The sequence below is a fragment of the Orycteropus afer genome, unplaced genomic scaffold, assembly GCF_000298275.1.
Source record: "Orycteropus afer afer isolate SDZICR_OR568_19922 unplaced genomic scaffold, OryAfe1.0 scaffold00878, whole genome shotgun sequence".
Classification (NCBI taxonomy): Eukaryota; Metazoa; Chordata; class Mammalia; order Tubulidentata; family Orycteropodidae; genus Orycteropus; species Orycteropus afer.
Window position 1 is genome coordinate 166,820 of NW_006922465.1, and position 7,672 is coordinate 174,491.

A 7,672-nucleotide genomic window follows, 5' to 3' on the forward strand; every position below is an offset into this window, starting at 1 on the left:
TATATATATATATATATATATATATAAGCTTTGCTGGTTTTTGTTTCTTTAGAGAACCCAATCTAACACACTCAGCCAGTAGTGAAAGATACTCCTCCTCTCTGCCTCTAGGAGGGCTCACTAGGAGGCTCAACAGACTGGCAAAAACAACTAATCCCCACACCAGAATTCCACCCAAATGATAGAGAATGAATTTCCCAGAAAATTGCTTCATGCTGCTCTCAACAGAAATACCCCAGATAGATAACGTTAATGACCAGGAGCTACTTAGTTGCTTATGGCAGATTCCAACACAGAGTTTACTGAGACTATGGCTAGAAAGGGAGCTCTGGTAGCATAGTGCCTAAGGCACTTGACTGCTAACCAGAAGGCTGGCAGTTCACACCTACCAGCCACTCCTTGGAAGGAAGATGGGGCAATCTATTCCATTGTGATACTGCCTTGGAAACCTAAGGAGGGGTCACAATGAGTTGGGTCCAACTCAAGGGCACATAACAACAACATGGCTAGAAAAGCCATATTATGTAATTTACTATGTTGTACCTGTTATAACTATGAGAGTAGAACTCACCTAAAAGATTGGCATTCCAGAGTCTAGGGTTCAGCTTTGGTTCCAGAACCACAGAGGAAGCAGTGGTCAGTCTATGAACTTGCCTCCAAAGAAGCAGCATGCCAAGGTTGGGAGCAGCCTCAGCCTCAGGCTCCAGAAAGTTTCCCCAGAGCAGCCAGATGGAAGTAGACATCCATCAGCAAATAAGCCAATCTCCTAATTGAAGCCTTTGAGGGAACCATTTCCCAGATATCGAAACCAGGGAGGAACTTACTTGAAGAACAGACCTCCCAGAATCTCCAATAGAGATTTGGTTTCAGAACCAAAGAGCTCACCACCCAGGCCAGAACACCAGTGTTCCAGGGGATTCCAGGGAAGGCAGCTCCACTAGACTAAAGCAACCCATCTGGGGTCCCAGGTGTGTCTCCTCATTGCTCAACCTCTCAACTTTTGGAGCAGAATCAAACAATTCTCCCTGTTCTTCTCCTCACCCACACTTCCTGTATTCCTCTAGAGGCTGGCCAGGCCTGTGTAAGGCATGCAGCTGGTGTCACAATGACACTTCAGCTCCAACTAGCTGTACAGACAGGTGAGAACTGCCATGACCCATTGTCAGGTTTGAATCCATTGGGAACAGAACCCATGGTGGGATAAAGGCTCTGTGATGCTCAGGATTCATCAGGTCTCCAGTACTGAGGAGAAAGTCAAGTTGGCAACCAACACATTGGCATGGCAGGATTCGACAGCCAAGACTCTTCTTGGACTGAAAATGCAGATGATCCCTGGCAGGATGTGGCACAACAAGACAGATCCCATGCTGCAGTGGAGGCCTGCCAGGCTGCAGGGTGCAGTTGTCCAGTGGGGGTCTAAACAAGAGTCACACAAGCAGCCTGGAAAACCAAGACACACCTATGGCAACAGCAAGCACAATCTGTAAAGGAATCTTCTCCTTGAGTTGACCAAGTCTTCCTGGTAAGCCCTAGCCTTTTAGACAAGTTATGTGCATATTGACTGATTTACACAGCAGGGAAATATCCACATACTTTCTCTGACTGAGTTAACAAAGTGCTGTTACTGACAATCAGGTACAAGAAGTGACAAGAAATTTTCACATCATTGAATTACACCTTGTTTTTTTAAGAATTTCAAAGTTCCCTATACATTTGCTTCATTAGAGAGCAACATATACTTCAGTTCAGTTCATGTAAATTGTGTATTTTAGGGTATATTGGTTGTCAGTTATGAAAAGTTCCTAATTCTCTGTCAGTAAGGAAAAAGTGGACTTCTTAAATTTAATTTAAAGAGTATGAAGTTTATACTATGTTATGTACATACACATTGTTTTGCAGAGTAGAGAAATATCCACCTGCATTCTCTGATTGAGATAACAAAGTGTAGTTACTGCCTTTCAGGTACATGAAGTCAAAACAGATTTGAACACTAATGAAATACACTGGTCTTTAAGGATTCCAAAATTCCCTAAACACTTAATTAGAAAGCAATGTCTGATTTGGTTCACTTTAGGTATAATGTGCAGTGAAGTATTTTGATTGTCGCTGATGAGAAATTTCTACATATTTTTGTCTGTAAGGAAAAAGTTGCGCTTCTTAAATTCAACTCCCTGTATATAAGTTTTCTACCAAGTTAAGTACATAATCATTGATTTACACATTAGGGAAATATCCCCACAGTTTCTCTGATTGACTTAACAAAGTGCAATTACTGCCATTCAGGTACAAGAAATGATAACAGATTTGCACATTATTGAAATACATCTTCTTTTTCAAGTGTTCCAAAGTTCCCTATACATTTGCTTCTTTAGTGAGCAATGTACGTTTCAATTCAGTTCATATAAATTTTGTATTTTAGTGCATTTTGGTTTTCAGTGATGAAAACTTCCTAACATGTCTGTCAGTAAGGAAAAAGTGGACTTCTAAATTTAACTTCAAGAATATAAAGTTTATACTAACTTACGTCATACATATTGGTTTACACAGTACAGAAATACCCACCTGCATTCTCTGATTGAATTAACACATTGTAGTTACTACCCTTCAAGTACATGAAATCAAAACAGATTTCCACATTATTGAAATACACTTGCTTTTTAAAGATTCCAAAGTTCCCTAAACAAATGCTTACTTAGAAACCAATGTGCGATTCAGTTCAATTTAGGCAAAATGTGTGTCTAAGGACATTCTATTTGTCAGTGATAAGAAATTCCTCATATCTTGGTCAGTATGGAAAAACTTGCATGTCTAAAATTTATATTCATGAATATGTAAGTTTTGTACCAAGGTATGCACATATCCATTGATTTATATAGCAGAGAAATATCCACTTGCTTTCTCTAAGTTAACAACGTGCTGTTACTGAGATTCAAGTACATGAAGTGAAAAGAGATGTGCACATTATTGAAATACATCTTGTTTTGCAAGGATTCCAAAAATTCCTAAACAAATGTGTAATTAGAAAGCAATGGGTGATTCAGTTCCCCTTAGGCAAAACATGTATTTAAGTGCATTTTGGTTGCCAGTGATGAGAAAGCTCCACATATCTTTGTCAGTAAGGAAAATGTTGCATTTCATAAATTTAACTTCATGAGGAGGGGAAAATGGTGTCTTACCTGTAGCCCACACATTTGTTCCCTCTAGCATCTTAATGCCTGAAAAACTAGGTGCAGAAGTTTGAAGCATGGATTGTGGGGCTATCAACAGCTCATTAAGTTGGAGGAGGCCAGATTTAGTAGAGAAGGAGAAAAAAATGGGGTGAGAGGCAGAGTAAACAGCTGGTAATAATATAAATAAATGAACCTGCCATGGGGTGTGTCACCCAGCATGACGGAGCATCAGAAAACTTACTTTCTCTGAGTTAACAAAGTGCTGTTACTGAGATTCAAGTACATGAAGTGAAAAGAGATGTGCACATTATTGAAATACACCTTGTTTTGCAAGGATTCCAAAAATTCCTAAACAAATGTGTAATTAGAAAGCAATGGGTGATTCAGTTCCCTTTAGGCAAAACATGTATTTAAGTGCATTTTGGTCGCCAGTGAAGAGGGAGCACAAGGAGGCCAGCAATATCTCCAGAGAATTGGTCTGCCTACAGTGGCGGATTCTTGCAGTAACGCTTGGGACCTGTGCTGAGTGGGTGGGCAGCATTTCTGAGAAGTGTAGAGCAGAGAACCCACTGGCTCAGGTTGGCACTGACTTGGGACCAGAGAGGGAAGCACGTCACAGGTGGGCAGGCCCTGGGATGAGCTCACAGCATAGGGCTGCAGTGCAGCTCTTCCTGGACAGCTTTTTGACATGGAGGAGTCAAGACTATGGGGTTTTTGTGGCTGTCTGACCCAGGCAGAAAGTAGCAGATGCCAAACCATTGGGGTTTTTGCTGATTTTGAACTGCAAACCTGTTAGTGACAGCATAATGTCATCATTAGCAGCTGTAACAAGCCACAGAAGCACGGAAAGTGGAGACATGATACTAGCATTTTGGAGCTTCTTTTTCTTTTCTTCATCCTTTCTCTGCCTCTCCTCTGCCTCACCCAATAGAAGAACCACATTAAGCCACCACAATATCTGCTTCTTTCAACTCTAAATCCGCTTCACAATGAGCAGAGACCTGCATCCACATTCCACACAGTGATTCCATCATCACAAAGAAAACTGCAAAGCAACCCAGCACACCTGAATTAATAACCAAAATAAAAATAAATACACCAGCTCCACCAATGCAACTATTAAAATATAAAATCAATGCAAAACATATCAATACATAACTAATAGTTAAAGGCAACAACACCAAAATGTCTAGGAAGCAACAACCAACCACAGATTTAACAAAAAAAAAAAAAAAAAAAACAGGATAAGGCAATAGAAATAAAATTGCAAACAAAACCCTTATTAAACATGGAGGAAAAAGAGGCAATAGAATTACCTGAGAAGGAATTTAGAAGATATGTTTATAGAACTCTACAAGAGCTTAAGAAAACCTCAAACAAAACCAAGAACAAAGACAGAACCCTGCCAGAATTCAGGAAAGACATTCAAGAACAAAATAACAAGATTAATGCACAATCAGAGCTCATACAAAAACAGCAGTTAGAAATCCAGAAGATGAATACCAAAATTACAGAATTACACAACACAGTGGAAGCACAAAAGAGTAGGGTAGAACTGGCTGAAGAATGCATTTCCCAACTAGAAGAAAAATCCCTCGACACCAGCATGTATGAAGAAAAATCAGAACAAAAATTTAAGAGAAATGAGAAGAAACTAAGAGTTATATGGGACAACATACACCTAATTGGAAATCCAGAACAAGAAGAAGCAAAAAAGCAAAAAAAAAAAAAAATCCTGAGAAAATTGTGGAAGACCTACTAACAAAAAACTTCCCCCATATCACGAAGGAAGAAAAGATATTTGTTGAAGAAGATCAAAGAGCCCCATATAGGATGGATCCTGTGGTTGTTAAATTTGTGTGTCAACTTGGCTGAGACTGGTTGAGTGGCTGGGCAGCTGAATGTAGTTATTCCTCATAGTGAGATTGGTAGTTAACTCCATGGTGTAATCTATTGGAGCAGCTGAGTAGCTGCTTCGGGTATGTGGTCTGCTTCCCGTATATAAGAAACAGCTTTGGAAATTGTCTCTAGTGTATGGCCTGCTTGAACCCTGCATATAGCTGTGTCATTCGACAGCCTGCCGTACTCTGCTGACCTTGGGACTTACAATGGACTTGAATCAATGGTCTGCCATGTGGTTTGGTAACATCAGAACTGTGCCTTGTTACTTGTCAAACTTGGGTTTGTCAGTCTCAGCAGCCAGCAGCTGAGTAAAGAAAATTCTCCAGCTTCAGTTGGCTGGGAGAAGGAGGAAGAGCTGAAGCACAAGGTTGAGGGGCTTTCACCCAGCCTGGCACTTTGAACTCAGTCTTAAAGCCTCCAAATAGTAAGAATAAACTCCTGTTTGTTAAAGATATTCCATTTGTGGTATATTCTTGCCAGAGCAGTGCTGGTAACCAGAACAGATCACAGGAGAAAGTCACAAACATGTATCATAATCAAACTCTCCAAAACCAAAGACAAAGAAAGAATCTTGCAAGCAGCCCAGGAAAAAAGAAATGTCACCTACAATGGAAAACAACTTAGGCTGAGCTCTGATTACTCAGCAGAAACCATGCAGGCAAGAAGGCAATGGGACAGCATATATAAAACACTGAAGAAAAAGAACTTCCAACCAAGAATCCTATATACAGCCAAATTGTCCATGAAATATATGGGTGAAATCAAGAAATTCTCAGACAAACAGAAATTAAGGGATTTTTTGAAAACCAGAACAACCGTACAAGAAATGCTTAAGGAAGTCCTTCCAAAAGAGAACCCACAACAGAGAACAACAAAATCAGGACATGTGACACCAACACTAAAACCAAATCAATGCTCAAAATAAGCCCATGAAACACTGTACACACACACACACACACACACACACAAGATAGTCAATCTTCACATGACACCAGCAACAAAGCAAAGAGGGAATAAAAGTTCTAAGTACAAAACTTCCAAATGGAGAGGAAAACAGGACAATGTCTTTATAGAATAAACTATTCCAAAAATATAGAGACAAGAATTCACTCCAAGGTAACCACAAAGAAAATTAACAATGCCCCTAAACAAACCAAAGGAAGCAGCAGTCAGGACATTAGACGATGTATAGCACTGGCAAGTTGATTGCAAGGGACCTCTTTCAAGTGCTGAGGAGCAAGGATGTCTCCCTGAAGACTAAGGTGTGCCAGACACAAGCCATGATATTTTCAGTTGCCTCGTATGCATGTGAGAGCTGGATAATTAATAAGGAAGACCGAAGAAGAATTGATGCTTTTGAGTTGTGGTGCTGGCGAAGAATGCTGAAAGTACCATGGACTGCTAAAAGAACTAACAGATTTGTCCTGAAGAATGTGCAGCCGGAACACTCTTTGGAAGTGAGAATAGCCAGACTTCATCTCACCTACTTTGGTCATGTTGTCAGAAGGGACCATTCCCTGGAGAAGGATGTCATGCTTGGTAAGGTAGAGGGTCGATGAAAGTGGGGAAGGCCCTCAATGAGATGGATTGACACAGTGGCTGCAATGATGGGGTCAAGTATAGCAAGGATCATGGAGCTGGCATGGGACCAGGTGGTGTTTTGTTCTACTATGCATAGGAACACTATGAGTCAGACGTGACTCAATGGCACCTAATAACAACAACAACCTAAGGAAACCCAGAAAGAAGGAAAACATATGAGCTTAAAAAGCACAAAACCAACTATAAAGAAGAAAAGAGAGGAAACACTTGACAACAAAATGAACTAAGCACAGAAAAGTATATGGACCAAAGAAAATCCAACAATACAACAGAAAAACAGTAGAATGGCAGCAATCAATTCATATACCTGCCACTAATTACACTCAATGTGAATGGACTAAATGCACCAGTCAAGAGAAAGAGAATGGTAGACTAGATAAGAAAAGAAGACCCATCAATATGATGCCTACAAGAGACCCACCTTAGACACAAAGATAAAAACAAATGAAAAGTTAAGGGGTGGGGAAAATATACCAAGCCAACGGTAACCAAAAAAGAGCAGGAGTGGTAATATTCATTTCTGATAAAATAGACTTTAAGGTGAAAAATAACATAAGAGACAAAGAAGGTCACTATATGATGCTGAAAGGGTCAGTTGACCCAGCAGACAGAACTATAATAAATATCCATGCACCCAAAAAAAGTGCTCCAAAATACATGAAGCAAATATTAATTGCATTAAATGGGAAAATAGACAACTCTACAATAGTAGTAGGGGACTTTAACACACCACTTTCAAGGAGAAGTGTTAAACTAGATCAACTAGAAAAAAACCTCAACAAACAGAAGAACTCAACAACACAATCAGCCAGCTCGACCTCTGTTCTGGTTACCTAGTGCCGCTCTGCCGCAGACCAGCACAGCCACTGGGCTCCGCACTTAATTTCGAAGGTGACTTCGGGTGAATAGGGAGTCGGCGATTTGGCTAACAGATTACAAACAACTCAAAGGCTGAGTGTATCTGAGAGCGTTTATTGCCTTTAGCTACATGTTTTTAT